The sequence below is a fragment of the Equus quagga genome, chromosome 9 (genome assembly GCF_021613505.1).
Source record: "Equus quagga isolate Etosha38 chromosome 9, UCLA_HA_Equagga_1.0, whole genome shotgun sequence".
Taxonomy (NCBI): Eukaryota; Metazoa; Chordata; class Mammalia; order Perissodactyla; family Equidae; genus Equus; species Equus quagga.
Genome location: NC_060275.1, coordinates 59,259,575 through 59,279,710, shown reverse-complemented (window position 1 = coordinate 59,279,710; position 20,136 = coordinate 59,259,575). Strand labels below are relative to the sequence as shown.

Below are 20,136 nucleotides of genomic sequence, written 5' to 3'. Positions count from 1 at the left end.
CGGAGACATGTTCGTATGGACCCAGTCCACGGAGACTGCAGATTTCATGATAGCTTTATCTAGCCTGAGAAGCTAGCTATTTTTACTAAATAAAAATGGTATAAAAAAGGAAATAGTGAATTTGCATTGTCTCCATTCTCCTGTTTAATTTAATTCTCAGCAATTCCAGTAGCTGATTTTCATAAAGACAATGACATCATGCTTCAGGTTTTGCTAATCCAAATATGATTGAACCAGAGTTTAATGAACGGTGAAGATAGATCTTCCAAAAGCTCTTAACATGGCCTTTGACAAATTGCTGTTTCTTGGGGATTTTGAAAGTTTTATATCACGTTGCATCAGGTTGGTTTATAACAACAGCCATAAACACCGCTTAATCGTTTGTTTTTCTGGGGGCTGGACAAATCTTTAACTCCCCAGATTTAGTCCAGATCTCTTTCTCTTTATGTAATCCTAAAACAGCTTACTCATCTAGAATTCCCAGCAGAGTGGCTTTAATTTTAGTCATTGGAAGAGGGTGGGAAGAGACCGCCTTTGTTGAGAGAAGGTGCTATCATTTGACACCATTGAATGGTGGTAAAGGTGCGACTTTAAGTGGAACTAAGCCTTGATGAAACAGACTAGAGAACCCAGAAATAAACCCCCACAAATAGGCTCCACTGATTTTTGACAAAGATGCAAAGGCAGTTCAGTGGGCGAAGGACAGCCTTTTCAACAAGTCGTGCTGGAGCCACCAACCGTCCATAGGAAAATTTTAAAAATCCACCTAAACCTCACACCTTATACAAAGATTACTCTAAAGTGAATCATAGACTTTAATGTAAAATGCAAAACTATGGAACTTTTAGAAAAACTCCTAAGAGAAACTCTTGAGGATCTGGGGCTAAGCCAAGAGTTCTTACAGCTTGACGGCAAAACATGAGCCATATAAGGAAAAGTTGATAAATTGGGCCTCTTCAAAATCAAAAACATTTGCTCTGTGAAAGCCCGTGTGAAGCAGGTGAAAGTCAAGCTACAGACTGGGAGAAAATATTTGCAAACCACATATCCGACAAAGGACTGGCATGTATGTGTGGATATAATATAAAGGCTATATAAAGAACTCTCAAAACTTAATGGTTAAAAAAAATCTGATTTGAAAATGGGAAAAATACATTTCACATGAGAGAATATGAAGAAGGTGAGCAAAGGCATGAAAAGGTGTCCAACATCATTATCCAACCTATCAGAATGGCTAGAATAAGAGAGTAATGACACCCAATGCTGGCACGTATGTGGAAAGACTGGATCACTCACACGTCACTGGTGTGAATGTAAAATGGCACAGTCACTCTGGAAAAGAGTTTGGCAGTTTATTTTGAAAGTAAATGTGCAATTACCATATACACAGCAATCACACTCTTGGGCATTTGTTCGAGAGAAATGAAAACTTAACGTTCACACAAAACCTGCACATGAATATTCAGAGAGACTCTATTTGTAACAGCCCCGAGCTGGAATCAGCCCAGACGTCCTTCAACAGGTGAACGACTAAGCAAACTGTGGTGCATCCATACATGGGATACTACTCAGCAGTAAAGAGACGCAGACCATGGATGCATGCAGCCTGGACGAGCCTCCAGGGGAAAGATCCTGGGTGAATAAGGCCAGTCCCAGGGGTTCCATAGTGTACGATTCCACTTACGTAACATTTTTGAAATGAAACCAATTTAGAAGTAGAGGATAGACGAGTGGTGGCCAGGGCTTATGCTCAGGGGTGATGTGAGCAGGCAATGGGGAGGAAAGTGGGCATGGACATAAGGGGGCAACACGAGGATCCTAGTGATGTTGGAACTATCCAGTGTCTTCTCTGTAGGGGCAGACACTCAAACCTACACCGCTGATACAATTATGTGGAACTGCACACACACGCGCACACACACACACACAAATACCAGTAAAGCCAGGGATATCTGAGTGGGATAGAGTGTCTCAATGTCAGTGTCCTGTCTGGGACATTATACTGTAATTTTGCAAAATGTTGCCATTTGGGGAAACTGGGCAAAGTACACAAGGAATCCCTTGGTGTGATTGCATGTGAATCTATAATTATCTCAATAAAAATTTCAATTAACAAAAAGTTGAATTAGATAAAAATAAATAAATATTAGAACAGTGGTATATGTGCATGTTATATGTGTTATGTATGATTAACTAAAGTTTCGTAAACACACTGGGCCAAGTGATGAATTTAACCATTCTCCGCATGCCTGACACAAACAAAAAGCAGGACAAGCATATTAAAAACTCCTGCTTAGGAAAGTGGGTATTGGTCCTTGCCCAGAATGTAAACTGTTTCCTGAGAGACAGGAATAGTCGGGTAAATGATAGGGCCTGCGAACCTAGTGGGCATCTGCTCTTGCTACCTTTCCATGGCAGTGGAATCAGGTTCTTGGTCAACCAATCTGGCTGCTCCAGATTCTGCCTGATGGTGTGATTTTTCTGGGGAGTTAGCCAAATCTTGACACACCAGACCTTATTTAGAGCTTGACCGTCTTTTATTCTAGTCCTAAAACACTTTGCTCTTCTGTAATTGCCAAAAGACTATATTTTATTTTTCATTGGGGGTTGGAGAAGGATAATATGTAGATTTGGCGCATGCCTGTGCATGTGTGTGTGTGTATGCATGTGTGTGTGTGTGTGTGTGTGTGTGTGTGTAGGTGGCAGCAGTCTCATCTAACAGACTTTGATTGTGTAAGCTTGTAAATTCTTAAGAGGAGCTATACTTGGCGTATTTTGATAGTGTCCTGGAATTTATGGGGTTAACTCTCTGAGCCTGACTCCGCCCACTGGAGGCATTTGTGTGCAGAAGTGCTTCGCAGAGGAGATACGGGTTCATTGGGTCAGTGTGTTTCATGTGCATACATGTTCCAGGAGATGGTATAAAGGTCTGACCACACTACCCACAGTGACAGGCATTCATAGGTATCTGCTCAGGTAAATTCCAGACTTCTGGTTTGGATTTTTTTAGGCTCCTGATCTTTGTGAGAGATTTTCTTGAATATCTTGAAGAATTCTAAACAAAATCTCTTTGTGCTCAAATTTTTGTGAAATTGGAGTAATGTGTAGTCTCTTTGAATCTGGGGCATGGAAGCAAGCTACAGTGGGTGGCACTGTATGTGAGAAGACAGTCCCAGGCTCGCACACAGTGGGTGCTCATCAGGTGTCACTTCCTTTCTTTCCTGCCTCTCATCTTCCTCCCCAGTAAAGACGTGCCTTAAAGAGAAGATCTGGAAACAGAGAGTGTGCGGTTCCCAGGGGGGGCTGGGAGACTGGGCTATCCCCTTCTCCTTCTGCTGATGCTGGGACACGGATGAAAAGTTGGGGACATTTTAGGGACATACAGTGTTGAAAGAAAATGAGAAAACCTTGACTGCACTGATGGTGCAGGGCTGAGGTCACAACTGACTTGAAAGCATAGACAGCTCAGAGTGGAGAGTGCGTCGTGCAGTTTGCAACCCAGGTGGCAGGAGAAGCGGACACAAGTGCTGAGAGGGGCAGGTCACCCGGTTCTGATCAAGTATCGTGAGGCATGGAGCTAGTTCCATGTGGCTCGAAGGAAGCAGATTTGGCCAGGGGTCTAGATGGAAAAGTAACCTTCTTCTCCAAAAGTCTAGGAAGCCCACAAGAGACTGCATGGCCTCGTCCTAGGCCCAGCTGAAGAATTGGGGCAAACGGGTTTTGAAAAGAAAAAACAAAATAAGTCACCTTGCTTCAGTAGTTTTAAAAGTTCCGTGAACATAAGAATCACATAGGGCAGTGGTTAAAAATTCAGATTCCAGGACCAGCTCCTGAGATTTTTTCATTCAATAGGCAGGGTCAGGCTGGGAATTTATGCATTTTTTTAAAGTGACTTTTTTTACAAGTGGTCCAAGGGCCATACTTGGAAAAGCATTGTCTTAGGTGGTAGGAGTTGATGATAGGGAAAAATGGGGAAGTCCTGGAGCCCAGTTGGGCATCTGTCCAGGTCTCTGGCTGCCCTATACCTCACCCTTCAGACTTCATGGAGAAGGGAAATAGCAGTTCATCTTTCAGGATCCACAAGTAGCACCATTGACCCATCATCTTGTCATCTCTTCAGAAGCAGTTCATTCTCTGCCCCCTCTCTTTTGCATCTCACATCAATAGTCATCAGAAGAAAAGATGTGATTGGGTTGGCTTGTCTCCATCTAATTAATATCAGGCTTCCCCTTGGGCCAGCATCTTGTACTCACTCACCTCCTGGATGGCTGGACTGCCTCGTATCCAACCTGTACTTGGTTGTCTTTGGCTTGGGCAAGGGACTGGGGTCACCTGGCTCTGGCGCTTTCATGAGAGGGGCTGCAGGTTTTTCAGGAACCATCTGCTTTAATTGGCAATGGGGGCAGGATCTTCCAGGTGTCAAGGTTAGAGGAGGACTCCTATCCTACCCCTGACCCTTCAGCCAGAATTACCCCCTTCATATTCCCTCATCAGCCTTCAAGGAAGCCTTGACCTGTAGCCATTATATAGAGTAATTTCTTGGAGAAATGACTCCCCCACCCCCAACCTCATAGGAGGTTTCACTTCTGCATTTCTTTTGCTTGATCTTCTTTTCCTCATTTTGAAGCCTTGACTCTGTACACACATCCCCTTTGACATCTCCAAATTATGAACTCTTCCTGCCTTTCTTGATGATTTGGACATTGGCCTTACTCTAATAGATTCTGACTTGACCTGCTCTTCAAGCTCAGGGGTCTCCTATTGGCTTTCCTCGGAGTTCCACCCCTCGCTGGTACCTTTAGGGCTGTGAAGGTATCAGAAAGGGTGAGGGAGGGGTCGTGTAGAAGTGCTGATAGGAGAAAGCCCCTCAGGCCTAATTTATTTTACCTTGTAAGTGGTAGCAGTGGGAAGTCAGCCAACAACAGTGATGGTGGAAACGAGGGGATTTTGAGAGTGAGGCAGCCTTCTACTCAGAGGTGGTGGGTAATGACTTGAAGGTGGCTCTTCTACTGCTGTCCCTCTCTGCCCAAGGTTCCTCCCATCCCCCATAAATACAGCCCAGTTGATAATCAGGGACTATGGAGTCCTCTCGCCCCTTCTGAGGAATGGAATTGTAGTCTCTAAGATTTGACATCAACACTTCTGGTATCTCTAAGGGAAACTCTGAGAGAGATTGGTGGGGCCACTGCTGGTGGTAGTCAGAAATTTTTTCCTGGAGTAGGGGTTGTACACCAAGAAAAGAACATCTGGGGGTGCTCTTCGGAAGTGAAACTAGGGTGCGGTAGGAGGAAGGAAATTTGTCCTGTCAGTTTTCAGCCATCTGATTAGCAAATAAATTTTGGTAGTTCTTTTGTTGCAGCAAAGCACTATGGGAAGTACAAGAAAAGAGAAGAAAGTCTCTTCCTCAGAGCTACTTACTTCTATTTGGGGAGCCAAGAGTAGTAGTCCATGTGAGAGGAAGTATCTAGTGAGTGGTCCAAGGCTGTGGGTAATACAGTTCCCAGCGTTATGGTGCAGAAAGAACAAAGGAACTCAGGGAAGGGAAAGGCTCCTGGATGAATGTGGCACAAGTAGGGCTGTTTAGGATGAGTCGGGAGGAGGAAATTCCAGGAAGGAAAGATAATGGACAAAGGTGTGGAGGTGGGAGGGAGTTTGACAAGTGTAATGGGGAAGGGAAATCAAGAATATCACCTGACCATTTGCGCTGGGGTGTGCGGGAAGACAGATGGCTGGCAAGGGCATGGTTTATGAATAGCTTAAAAGTAGGCAGAGGGGTTCGGGCTTGATGTGCGGGGCCAGGATGGCAAGCACCAAGGCTCCTGCCTCCTGCTCCCCGTGTCTCACACCCTTGGCACTGTTGCCCATCAGTCATGGCTCTGAGCCTGTTGTGGCCTCAGGCTCCTTCTTAACACAGTGCTTCATGTAGTCATCACCAGTTAAAGAGATGAAACCTATTTGCCAACCTCAAGGTAGGCTGTGGAGCCATCTGGATTCTTGAGCAAGTGAGGGTTTGTGCAATTTCCTGTACAGTCTAGAGCTAGAAACTGGACTTTGCAACCCAAGTGCCTTCTGCAGCTTCCCAGAATACACACCAACCAAGTCAGAAATCACCAGGCATCACTTTCAAATTTTTGGATAAAGTTGAGGTCTTTAGCAGATTAAAAGTATATTTGGAAATAAGTATTTTCTACTGAGTACACGAATTGCTCTCATTTCTTACATGTGACTCCAAAACTCATTCCAGTCTTAAAAGTGGGCCAAAAATGGGTATAGGAGTTTCTTTAAAATTATACAAACCAACTAAAAGAACTTGAGATGCTGGATAATAAAAATCCCATTTATTCCAAATACTAAAAGCACAAAAACCAATGAATGTCAAAAGGTCTGGAAATATCGTGGCCAGCATTAAAACGCACACAGCATTTTCTCCACATGAGGTGAGGAGGCAGGTAGAGTCTGTGCTGTTGAAATGTGTGCGGAGATGCGCCTCCCCGTGTCTCCACCTTCTGGTGCCGTGCAGGTGGCTGAGCCTGCCTCCCCATGCCACTGCTGGAGCAGGAGGGAAGCAGCTGAAGACTGAACCCCCTAGAGAGCCAAGCAAGGGCATCTGGAATCTCTCTCTCTCTTTTTAATTATAAAGTATTCTTAATGAATAATCTATGAGACATTTATGTATATTTTAAAGAATAATGTGAATTTTAAAGAATAAAATGAACTGTGTGTAACTATGAGTGAGTCTTCCCTCCCCAGTCGGATCCCCTTCTCTCCACCCAGAAGTAATCACCACTCTGACTTTTGTGACAATCATTTCTTTGTTTTCTTTATACTTTACTACCCACGTTTGCATTTCTAAACAATAAATTCAGGTTTGCCTGTTTTTGACTTTATGTAAATGGAATACCCTTGTATATCTTATATCATGACTTGTCTCTTGCACTTACATGCCTGGGAGACTCATCCTGGAATGTTAGCTGTAGTTTGTACATTTTCTTGCTGTTTACTGTTCTATTTTATGAGTGTAATACAGTTTACCTATCCATCCTGCTGTTGATGGATATTTGAGTTATTTCTGGTTTGGTGTTATTCTGAACATTGCTTCTTGAACATTCTTGTACATCTCGTAGTGCCATGTGTGGGCATTTGTCTAGATTCAGGTGTATAAGCGTTTAATTGCTGAGTCACAGGCTGTGCGCATGCTCAGTTTTACTAGGTAAAGCCAAGGTGTCCCAAAGTGGACACCAGTGGTACATGAGACTTCCTGTTGCCCTGCGTCCTCGCCAAGTCTTTGTACTGTCAGACAATAGTGTGTGGAGTGGTATTGGTAGTAGTTGCAGCTTGCATTTCCCCAGTTACCAATGAAGGTGGCATCTTCTTATGTATTTATTCGCCATTCCAGTTTCCTCTTATGTAAAGAGCCTATTCAAGTCTTTGCCGCTTTTTCTAAGGGGTTGTTTACCTTAATCTTGTTTATTCATAGGATTTTTAATAATATATATCTGATGCTATTCCTTTGTCATATGTATGTGTTGAAATCTTCTTCAAATTTGTTTTATCTTTTCATTTTCCTTATATTGTCTTTTCAGCATTAGAAGTCCTAAGAAGTCTATGTAATAGAATTTACCAGTTTTTTCTTTTAGCTTTTTTTTTGGTGGAGGAGTAAATCTTATTTAAAGATTCTTTTCATACCCCCAAGACCATGAAGATATTTCCCTATGTTGATTATCTTGTAAAAACTTGACGGTTTTGTTTTCCTATCTGTCTTTAAATCACTTGGAACTGATTTTAAATATGCAGTCATCTCGTTGGTTGTAAAGTCTGCTCTTTACCCACCCATGTGCAGCACCCGCTCGGTCATGTGTCACGTGTCCTGTGTGCGTGGGTCTGTTTCTAGGCTCTCCGTTTTGCCCCGTTGCCCTACTTAGTCATCCTTATACCAGTACCGCACTGACCTTAATTATTACAGCTTTAGCATTAGTCTTGGTAAATGGTCTGGACTTACGCCATGGTCTGGAATCCCTTTAACCCGTATTTGTTGGCCCCAGAAAGAAGACTCCATGAGGGTGTATGCTGTGGGTGCGGATGTGTGTGTGTTGTGGTCTGGTGGAGATTAGGGGAGTGTTCAGGCCCATTATCTGCATGGGGTGAAGATGTGTGTGTTGGGGGTGGTTATTTTTATGCCTGATTTAAAACAATATTTAAGTAAACTTTTTTTAGAATAGATTTATATTTACAGAAAAGTACAAAGGTAGTACAGAGAGTTCCCATGTACCCCCCATCCAGTTTCCCCTGTTGTTAATATCTTACATGATTATGGTACATTTGTCACAACTAGGGAACTAATACTTCACTCAGATTTCATTAGTTTTTCCCTAATATCCTTATTTTATTCTAGGATCCCATCCAGAATATCATATTAGATTTAGTTGTCATGTTTCTTTAGGCTCCTCTGGACTGTGACAGTTTCTTAGACTTCCTTTGTTTTTGATGACTTTGACAATTTTAAGGAGTACTAGTCAGCTGTTTTGGAGAATATCTCTCAATTGGGGTTTGTCTGATGCATTTCTCATGATTAGACTGGGGATATGTGTTTTGGGGAGGAAGACCCACAGAAGGAAAGGACCATTTTAATCATTTTATCATTAATTAAACTTATCAAGGGTTCATGTTATGAACATGACTTACAACTAATGATGTTGGCCTTGATGCCTGGCTGAGGTAGTGACTGTGAGGTTTCTGCACTGAGGTTACCCTCTCTCCACTCTCCTCACTGGGCTCTGTGGAATGAAGTCACTATGCACGGCCCACACGCAAGGGTGGGGGTTATGCTCCACTCCTTGAGGGAGGAGAGCGTCATAGACTGTTTGGAATTTTTCTGCAGGTGAAATTTGTCTTTCCCCCCTTAATTAATTATTCAATCAGTTATTTATATCAGTATGGAATCCTGGATATTTATTTTATAATTTGGGTTATAAGGCAATACTGTGTTATTTAATTCATTGCTCAAATTGTTTTAGCTTTGGCCACTGGGAGCTCTTTCTCTTGGCTCTTGTGTCCCCTTAACATATGCCTATTGTTTTAGTTTTTGAGCACTTCCTTACTTTTCGGCACAATAGATGTTCCAGGCTCGTCTTGTGTATTTTTGGCTATATCCCTAGGATCAGCCATTGCTCCAAGCAGCCCTGGTTCATTTTATTGGAGATGGTATTTAGAAGCCAAGATCTGGCCTGGGTGTGCTCATTGCTGCTGGGGTGTCATTAGGTCTAGGGTCTCTCAGTGAACAGAGCTAGGAAATAGACATAATGTATACTAACTTGAGTGTACACTCATGTCTATAATTATTTCTCTATCCAGCCATCTGTATCTATATTAAGATAAACATAGGGAGCCAACCCGGTGGTGTAGTGGTGAAGTTCAGTGTGCTCTGTTTTGGTGGTCTGTGTTGGCTGGTTCAGATCCTACATCACTTCTCAAGCCATGCTGTGGTGGCAGCCCAATACAAAATAGAGGAAGATGGGCACAGTTGTTAGCTCAGGGTCACTCTTCCTCAAGCAAAGAGGAAGATTGGCAACAGGTGTTAGCTCAGGGCCAATCTTCCTCACCAAAAACAAAACAAGACAAAAACAAAAAAAGATAAACATAAATTCATATTGATGCCTCTGACCTAATATAGAACCACATGGCTCATTCTAACCTTCTTTCAGGGCTGGGAAGGGATGTTTTAAAAAGTCATCAACTAATGTATGATTAAGCAGAGTGGTAATCCTTTGCTTCTGGAGATTTTGTTAGAAGATAAGACAATCTTTTCCCTTTCACTTTACATATTGCCCATAAGTTCCAAAGTTCAAAATGTAACTTCCATTAAGAATTACAGCAATCTCAGCGATTATTTTCAAATAGCACAGCATTTTCTTATATTTATATTCTGTTCACTTAGGCAGTGGACTGATAACAAGTTCATCATCATCATCATTATCATCACTGCCAACCCAAATTGAATGCTTATTATGTACCACACACAATTAGAAGTGGTTTAGGTTAATCCTCATGATCCGGTGAGTTACTATCATCCTTCCATTTTATCAATAAGGAAACTGAGGCACAGAGGTGGAGAAGCTTGTCCCAGGTCCTGTAGCCAAGAGGGTATGGGGCCTAGCTTTAAACCCAGGTAGTCGTCCCAGAGCTGAGTTCTTGACCATCATGCTATGTTTCATCTCCTAAGAAGTGCGAACAGCATTGAGGAGGGAGAAGAATTTCCAGTGGCAGCCCATTTGATTCTGCTCATGGGATGTGGGGCCAACAACTCTTCCCAATGGTTCTGTCTGGCCTCTTGGGACCAGCCTGAAATCTGTCTGGAGAAGCATATTAAGAGGCAAAGGAAGGGCCAGGTTTCCCTAGAGATCCTATGTTTTCTGCTCAGTCCTCATTTGATTCAAACTCTGACATTTTCCTTTAAGTCTGTGGGAGAACCCGACACTGCTTATTGGAACCTGACACCAGGAACTTGGCCTCAGGTGGACAGCAGTTACCGACACACATTAGGAAGCAAGCGAGGCCCCATGGAAACAGAAGTTCTTCCCAGGGTACCCATGTCAAGTGCTGTAACCATAAGCGCTTAGACCATTGTAAAGTGTTATTGTCCAATCAGATATTTACTGCGAAGGTGGTACTTATTCTTTGTTTTTTTAAAAAAGTTTATTTTGGGGGCTGACCAGCCCCATGGCAGAGTGGTTAAGTTTGCACGCCCCGCTTTGGAGCCCCAGGGTTTTGCTGGTTCAGATCCTGGGCGCGGACCTAGCACTGCTCATCAAGCTACACTGAGGCGGCGTCCCTCCTGCCACAACTAGAAGGACCCACAACTAAAAATATACAACTATGTACTGGGGGGTTTGGGGAGAAGAAGGAAAAATAAAAAGTAAAGTCTTTAAAAAAAGAGTTTATTTTAGTTTCACTTCCTCACAGGTAAACCAACCCATGTGTCTAGAAGAACCAGCATTTTTTAAACAGAGATTTTGCTGCTTTAATTATTGCTAAAATGGTTGCCTCATCTGTGTGTTACACACATATCTTGGATATTTAGGGAAAATACGAGCTGATGGGAGCACCACAAGGCCTGATTCCTCATTTCCGTGGCTGCCTGAGGGAGTGGGGGAGACTCAGACTGCTTCACGGCACACAGCGCCTTCGCAGACAGCCTGCAGCCTTCCTCGGCTGGATTCCGATGGAATGTTGTGAATGATTTCCGTTGCTCTTGGCTAGAATACCTTAAACATGTGGGATGGTTTTGACAAAAAATAATTCCACCAGACATTTCACAGCCGGCTCCTGCTCACTGTTGCCTGTCTACTTGCTCATGGCCAGCTTAATTGGCCTAAATTAGCTTGACCTTGGAAGGGGGAGGAGACAGTGGCTGGAGAAGAGAGTGAATGTACAGGGCAAACAGTTTTAAATGATGTCTTAACTGTTATATTCCAGGAGTTTGGCAGAATATAAAATGCTTCATGTTGCTCTAATGGTATTTTCGAAATATGGTGTGTGTGTTAGAACACACCTGACCCTCCAGAAGATTTCTTTTGGGAAGAGCTCATGAGGCTGCTACTCTTATTTTGTCACCGTACAGTGGTGCCCTGGGTATAGTCATGTTAATACAGATTTCCAGACTCTTGACCTCATAGTGTCACGTTATGAATTGGATAGACTGCAAAAATGTCAAAGGCAGTATTTTACAGTCCATCCCCTAAAAGAGCTATTCTCAAGCTTCAGAATGCGTAAGAAGCTGTTGGGAAGTTGCTTGCCCAATAGACCTTCTGGTTCAGTAGGCCTGCGGCACAGGGATCTTCATTTCTAACAAGCCGCAGTCGTCACTGGTGGCTGATGTAGGACACGCCTGGGAGTGATGCCCAAGACATTCCTGGGTGTCTCTGAAGGTGTCTAGAGGAGGCTTGGTTGCAACTGTTATGTGACAGAGAGGAGTGCAGGAATCTTGGGTGTTTGTCCTCATTTCATCTCTTTGTTTTTAGCATCGAGTTGTTTTGTTTTTGTTTTTTAACTTCTGTATTTAATTTTCCGAGAGAATGAATTTTTCTGCGCTTGCTCTAAGATACCTGAAAACATCTTAGGAGATGTGGTTTTTCTGCAAGTAACCTTCCATGAGCTCTTTGGAACATATGTTGTCCTGCCAACAGTGTACGAGCATCACTGTCTCTCCACACTCCAACACTGCAGATATTAAACTTCTCCATCTTAGCCAGTCTGATATGTGAATAATGTGATCCTCATTTTCCTGTCAGTTTCTTTAATTGCTAGCAGGGTTAGGAAAACCAAGATTATCTACTGAATAACTATTCTTCAACTATATGCAAATAATAACCAATTAGAAAATCAAATAGAGGGGCCGGCCCCGTGGCCGAGTGGTTAAGTTCGTGTGCTCCGCTTTGGTGGCCCAGGGTTTCACTGGTTCGGATCCCGGGCGTGGACATGGCACCGCTCATCGGGTCATGTTGAGGCAGCGTCCCATATAGCACAACCAGAGGCACTCACAACTAGAATATACAACTAGGTACCCGGGGGCTTTGGGGAGAAGAAGAAGAAGAAGAAGAAGATTGGCAACAGATGTTAGCGCAGGTGCCAATCTTTAAAAAAAAAAAAAAGAAAACCAAGTAGAAGTTAAAACTCTCCTATGATAGCAATACAAATTTGAAATACCTAGTAATAAACTTTTTTTTGTTGTGTGTGTCATTGTTAAAATTGTGAAGTTTTTTAAATCCTAAGAATAAATTAAGCAAGAAACAAGCAAGACCTACATAGATAAAAATGTCACAGCTCTCTGATAGGACATAAAAGAAGACTATTTTAAATAAATGAAAATCTGTACTTTTTCCCTGGATAGAAAAACTCAGTATTGTAAAAATGTCAGTTTGAGATTCTAGGCAAATTACCAAAATAACACTTTAAAAGGACAGTTTATTACAAAATAACCCTAGAATTCATCTAGAAAAATAAACAGGCAGAAACAGTATTGGAGGGACAAACGCCAGCAGTTATTGAAATATATCCTAATGATTCTGTAATAAAATGATGTAGCATTGTCATAGAACTAGACAGAAAAGCAACGAACAGAGCATAGAATTAAGAAATAGGGTGAAATATGTAGGATGATTCAGTATATGATAATGATGATATTTAAATAAGTGAAAAAAGAGATAGTTGAATAAATGGTTTGGCGATACTTAGTCATAGGGAAAAAATAAGAGAAAATAAATTCAAAAAGGAATAGGGCTTTAAATGGAAAGTAACAAAACCATGAAAGTTAGAGGAAGCAGTTGAATTTTAAAAATAATCTTGGAATTAGAATGAACTGCTTAATTATGATACAAAACTCAGAAGCCGTAATAAAGAATGTTCACGAAGTCTGACTATATGAAAACTTCCGTGTGGCAACAATATTACAAATTATATCCAATACAAATGATAAACTGAAAAAAGTATGGAAAATATTACAAAAGGCTCCATTCCTTAATATGCAAAGACACTTACAAATTAATAAGAAAGAGATTCAAACAGCCCAAACCAGAGTGTGCAGAGAGCATGCACAGGAATGTCACAAGAAATGTTCATGATCTCTGAAAAGTTGCACACCATCTTTGAATAAATAACTTCAGAATTAATGTCAGGTCTTTCTTATGGAGAAAGGACTTTAAAACACGATGGGATTTTACTCTTGGGGTGATTGATGGAAATTAACATATTTAATGAGTTAGCTGGTGTAGCCTGGGTTCCCCTGTTCTTCTATGGACCGGTGATGGCTGAACTGGGAGCCTTACCTGGGCCACGAAGTGAAAGGACTCAGTCAGAGGAACTTCTGAGGGCCTCGAGCTCTTAAGTAGTTGGAGCCTCCTTTTTACTTGTTTCCTCCATTTACATCATTTCCTCAGTCTTTTTGGCACTCTGTAAGAAAATGGTGTCATGCCATTGTCCCGGCTGCTACATCTTTGTAAAGATTTAAGTAAACGGTGATGTTCTGAGCACTTTGTAATGTCAACTTACTTGACATCTACAGTGGTTGTAAAGCATTCACCCTGGCCGGGAGAATGACCGGCCTGAGACCTGAGGGAAGTGGACATTGAGTGAGGGGCTGTTCACTGAAGGAGAACACAACCATACTTCTGTGGGCAGCACTCCTGAACCGCCTTTCTCGCATCAGGTACTTGCTAGGCCACCTGTGAAAGATTCGGACCTGAAAGCCGTGGCCAGAACGCGCCCCTTCAGCACAGGTGGGCTCAGTGGAGGTCATCTTCTCCACCGACATCCAGCAGGAGCCCACAGAACCGACCCTTGCGGGTGAAGCCCTGGGGCTGAAGCGTTGTTCTGCCTCAGCCTGCTGCTGGTCCCCTTCCTCACTGGTGGGGCTTCTGGAACGCCGTGGTGCACCTGTCTGTCCTCCTCTCTCCCTGCGGCAGCGGAGGAGGAGCCTGGAGAATTCAACAGCCCTGAAATTGGAATGAGTCAGCTGCCGTGTTGCCTGGTTACACTGAGAACAACAAAACAAGGACCCTTATTGGGCAGCACTGCCTGCTGAAAAGTCTGGAGCCCACAAGAATGTTGTTTCCTGACCTCCCTCCCCCGCAGATTGCCCCCGAGTGCTGTGGCCAGCTCAGGCCTCTGCCTGTGTCTGGGGCACACCACAGGCCACTGTGTGGACCATGCTGACACATAAGCTGATTAATGTCAGAGCCCGGGCCGGGAGGAGACCCCTCCCCGTTCGTGTGCTGTCACCTCTAAGCTTCCCTCCCCGCTCATATGGAGGGTGGGGGTGCCTCCTCCCCAGGCCTTTTCCAATTGATTCCTCAACACTCCCCACACTGCCCCTTAAGTCTGCACGGCCCCTCCTCCACCTGAGTCCTTTCTGCTGAAGGAGACTTGGGTGATTTTGTCATTCAGTCGTTCAACAGATACTCATTGATTACCTCCTAGGTGCCAGGCTCTGTTAGGATGCTGGCACACTAAAACAAAACCTTGGTCCTGATTTTAAGAAATCCACAGCCTGTTTTGGGAGCCAGACGGTTTCATAAGGGTGATAGTATTATGCCGGAATAAGCACAGGTATGAGGGCACAAGGGGAAGAGCATCTACCCTGGAGGAGGGGCAGTGAGGCTGAGCTCTCCAGGAGGCCACGGGTGGAATATTGCCAAGTAAGAGCAGGTGCATGACCCAGAAACAGACATGAGCACAGCAAGTTCCCAGAATGGCAACTGGCTTGGAAGGGCCGCAGCTCTGGGCAGGGCCAGAGAGCAAGAAGACCTGAAGCCTGTCCTGCGCAGGTGGTGGGTTTTATCCTGGGGCAATTGGAAGACACTGAATAATTCTGTTCACGGAAATACTGGATAGATTTGTGATTTTGAAAGATTTCCACGGTGTGCATGTGGGCAGTGGGCTGCAGGAGGCTGGAGGAGCAGTCAGAGACAACTGCAGATATTCATGTGGCAAATGAGGCAGGTGCCTGGAGGGGAGGCTACCAGGGAGGGTACGCAGGCTTCATTACTAGCGTCAAGAGTAAGAGAGGAGAAGCCGCTTAGGACGTCTCCATGGTCTCTGGCTTGGGAAGTAGTGGGTTTATGGGAAGGGCAGCAGATTTGTGGGGGAAAGGCAGTTAGCCAGGCTTCAACAAGTTACGTTTGTGAAGCCCGTTTGCTGTTCAAGTAGCGATGACCAGCGATCAGCTGGCTCAAGAGGGAGACGTGTCTAGATATAGAAGAGAAAGGATAGCGTCTCCGGCCCTCTGAGCATGTAGCCACGTGCCATGCACAGACAAGTCCATCAAATACTCTATTGCACAGTGTCCACGTTGGAGGCAATCTTCCATTCCCAATCCTGAGTGGTACTGCTTTCACTCCCCTTTGCTCAGCTCTTGACCCTGACCCTGACTCTGGTCTCTTCTTATGGGCCCTGAAAGTCAGAGTTTCCTTGGTAAGGGGACTATCGCGTCTCCCATGGGCTCCAGCTTTCCCACTTCTCCCTCCGTTCATGTCTGCTGGCTCTAGAGGGAATCCAGCGCCGGCTCTGAGTCCCAACCTCCATCCTGCCCACTCAGCCTGCCTGAGGCTGGCCAGTCCCACTGCTTTGAGGTGGGAGTAGGACTTCAGATAGTCAAGAAAGAAACCCTGGGCAATGCTGACATTGAAGGGTCAGATAGAATATAATCAGCTCCTTAAGGAGGGTGAAGGAGCCACTGGAGGAGGGCGCAGGTGGGGAAGGAATCCAAGTCTACGCTTCCCAGCGAGTTTGCATTAAGGCTTCTGGGTGATTTCTGGGAGTCGTTACTATCTGTATGTAGCTTGGTCTAGAAAGTCTAAAAATAGTCTTTACCATCAAAATTGACTGTGTTTATATCTTGGCTTGGGCAAGTAGGTTTCAGTTTACCTGTTTCAAAGCCTAACACAATGTCCAGCGTATGGCAGACACTTGATAAATATTTGTTAAAAAAAAAAATGAATGAGGGGCTGGCCCCGTGGCCGAGTGGTTAAGTTCGCGCGCTCCGCTGCAGGCGGCCCAGTGTTTCGTCGGTTCGAATCCTGGGCGCAGACATGGCACTGCTCGTCGGACCACGCTGAGGCAGCGTCCCGCATGCCACAACTAGAGGAACCCACAACGAAGAGTACACAACTATGTACCGGGGGGCTTTGGGGAGAAAAAGGAAAAAATAAAATCTTTAAAAAAAAAAAAAAAATGAATGAAAGTCACTAGATGCCATATCTCTTGTAATCATACTGGCACCTTCCAGCCTAATGGGTTTGTGCAGTGGGCCTCTGCTGAAATACAGCTGGAGGAGTTCCCAGTGGTCGCAAGAGGCTCCAAGGAATTACATTCTCACACTTCTAAGGCTCTTTTTTCAGATTGTAGTTGTAGCCTTTGTTCCAACAACAATTTTCCTACACCAACTGGGTATGCAATTCAATTAAATTCTTTTTTTTTTAAGATTTTATTTTTCCTTTTTCTCCCCAAAGCACCCCAGTACATAGTCGGATATTTATTTTTAGTTGTGGGTCCTTCTAGTTGTGGTATGTGGGACGCTATCTCAGCATGGCTTGACGAGCGGTGCCATTTCTGCACCCAGGATCTGAACCAGCGAAACCCTGGGCCGCCGAAGTGGAGCACGCAAACTTAACCACTGGGCCACAGGCCGGCTCCAGCAATTCAATTCAATTCTGACACTAAACTACCTGAAGTTAGCACAGACCTCACAAATTAAGGACTCAGTCTCACAAACTTGCCCCCCACTTCAGACGCCAGTGGCACGTCTTGGGTATCCCCAAGTTACCCTTACTTCTGCCCAACAGACTACATATTTGGAGGTTCCCATGACCCCCATCCCCCAGGTTTGATAGTTTGCTAGAATGGACTCAGAGAACTCAGGAAAGCACTAGACTTATGATTACAGTTCTCTTGTAATGGATGCAACTCAGGACCAGCCAGATGGAAGAGGTGCAGAGGGCAGGGCATGTGGGAAGGGGCAGAGTTTCCATGCCCTCTCTGGGCACACCACCCTCCCAGCACCTCTGTGTGTTCACCAACCCAAAGCTCTCCAAGCCCTGCATTCAGGAGTTTTTACTGAGGATTCATTACTTAGTCATGATTGGTGAAAACTCCAGCCCCGATTCCCTCCCTAAAGGTTGGGGAGTGGGGCTGAAAGTTCCAACCCTCCAATCGTGTGGTTGGTTCCTCAGGCGACCAGTCCCCACCCTGAAGCTTTCTAGGGGCTCCTGCCTGTCAGCAGCTCAGGTATGGTCTACGGGGCTCTTTATGTATAACAAAAGACACACTTCTGTCTCGGGAAACTTTGTAGGTTTTAGGAGCTCTTTGCCAAGAACCAGGGACAAAGATCAAATACATATTTCTTATGATACCACAGTAGTGGAAATATGTTTTGGCAGACCCAAGAAGGATTGGTCCTTCTAATTTCAGTTCCTGGTAGCGGGACTTTCACTGGCCTTCTAGACTCTTAGAGTGAGAGCCTGTTCCTTAGGAGGAGGCCCTGCCCTCCCCTGACTCCAGCCCTGACTCCAGCGTAGTGCAGTTCGAGAATAGTTTGAACCCCTCATGTTCTTTGTCCATAAACATGGAAAGAACGGCCTCTGGAGTATGGGTGCCAGCTGGGTGGTTGTGTTGTCAAGGCCTGATGGGAGCAAGGTGGGCAGAACCAGAGGCCATGGGTTAGACCCTGCCTCCACCCCAAATTTGCTCTGTTTTCAGCAAGTCATTTACTTAACAAGATCTGTTTCTAAACATGGGAGAAGTATGAGGACACACTTTTCTCATCTCATTTCAAGGTCCAGCATTGTAGCCTGTGAGGTAGTTAGCCCATCTCCATTTGCTGTTATCCTGAGGATGGATATTTCGGATTATGTTGCAAGTGACTTTGTTCTCGCCTTAATCCTGGCAAAACCTGGCCTCCTCCTCTTTGTCCCACAATGGGACTGCTGAGAGGGGAGCGAAGGAGGCCTTTAACTGTGTACGTAACGTCTCGCGTCAGGGTCTCTGAAGCCTCCTTGACTGCCAGCTGCGCCTCCACCCCACGCAGAGATCAGCAAGCCACAGCCTGTCTTATCTGTCCCACATTTGGGCAGAGATGAGCCTCACCTTTCCGTAAAGACTGCCAGGAAGAAATAAAACATAGAGTCACATGCCAAACTAAACATAAAAAAGCCCTTTTCTGAAATGTTTCTTAACGTAAAATTCATTGCCACCAGAAAACTTGTGTTTTTTAAATACCTGTAAGAGGCCAGGGCTTGTCAGTTAGAAACAATAAGGATGGTAGATTCAGGAGCGTAATTTTCCCGAGTGTGTCTTTGGCAGGAAAGAGTACGGAAGTACAGATTCCAGCAAGATTCTCTTCTCTGGCGTGGCATCTGCGACAACCGTCTTGCGCACGGTAGACTCCAGTCAAGCCCTCTCCCAGCTAGTACCTGGAAAGCCCTCTTCTCGTTTGATTTGGGGTACATAAAGAAGCTAAATGCCACACTACAATTTTCCCAGTAACTTTACAAACCAGCTAAAACTATTTCTGAGGAATTTGGAGGGCATGGAGGAAAGGGAGGGAGACGGGGAGACAGAGGAAGTCTCCTCGCCCCCCTCCCGGTTGCGTTTTTCTGTCCTCCCTTTTTTCTTTTCCTATAGCCGTCCTCCTAGTGCAGCATTGTACTCTCTCTCGCCGACGGGTTAGAGGAGCTTCCAGAGCCTTCTCCTCACTCCCCCACTCCAGTCTGCTTTGTGCGCGGCTTTTCCCTGGAATGCGGAGCTCACCCTGTCACTGTTCTTCGGTGGCCGCGAGGTGCTTTCCTGCCCATCTGCCACAGTTCCTGCTGGACCCTCTCTCTCGGCTCCCGTCCCTCTGACCTTCTCTACCTTCAGACACCATATCATTCGTTGATAAACCTACCTTTCCACCCAAGGCAGCGTGGGGTGCAGAATCGACTTTTACTCGTGTCTGGGGATGAGGTCACTCCCCTACTGTGGGTCTTTGACGGGCTGTTGCATCGCAAATTCTCATCTGTGTCCTCCCTCCCCTTCATGGCCACACTTCAGGTGACCTCCTCCCAGGCGCCTTCCCCGGGTCCATGGGTCAAAGGCATCTCTTTCCACCCTCCCCTCCCGAAGCACTTTATTGGCGCCTTTGTTATCCACATATTGCAGATGTTACGATGCGGTGGATTAGAGTGACCGTGAATGTGTTTGCCTTTGCTCTCAAGTAGATTCCAGAAGGCAAGGACTAGTGTTTTCTTTGGCACCTGCAAGAAAGACTGGCGTACAATAGCTGCTCAGTAAACATTTGTTGAATAAATGAATACGTTTCTGGAGGATAGGAACTGTGTGTTTTTTATCTTTGTATCCACCACAGTATCTTCCCATTGAAAGCAGATCAATAAATGTCTTTTTAGATTATTCATTTAAGTGGATTCATGTCCTGAAACCTTTGCGGGAACAGCCTTTTAAAGGTGAGAGTCCAAATAGGCCACATTGCATCATAGCCATGGCAGCTAACAACGTTCATTTCCAAACTTTCAAACCACGTCAGTATCTTCCCTGATCTGTAGAAGACGATATTTGAAAGTCTTCTAAGGGCGTACGAACACGTGCTTGCAC

The 20,136-nt window shown here is 44.7% G+C and overlaps 1 protein-coding gene and 1 long non-coding RNA gene across 4 annotated transcripts in view; one reads left to right on the top strand and one right to left on the bottom strand.

The window, feature by feature from the left end:
• Positions 1 to 20,136, top strand: part of RAB31 (RAB31, member RAS oncogene family) — a 117,630-nt gene that overhangs the window by 83,313 nt on the left and 14,181 nt on the right. The gene's annotated exons all lie outside the window — the stretch shown is intronic.
• On the bottom strand, positions 10,914 to 19,665 carry LOC124245042 (uncharacterized). 2 transcript variants are annotated; one of them, XR_006890172.1, is made up of 4 exons: positions 19,433 to 19,665; positions 14,234 to 14,486; positions 13,821 to 13,944; positions 10,914 to 12,299 (listed from the first exon to the last, which is right to left on the bottom strand). It is a non-coding gene; the product is annotated as an uncharacterized LOC124245042 (long non-coding RNA). The 2 variants fall into 2 exon arrangements; XR_006890171.1 differs by lacking the exon at positions 10,914 to 12,299 and adding an exon at positions 12,511 to 12,567 and having other exon boundaries at positions 19,433 to 19,664.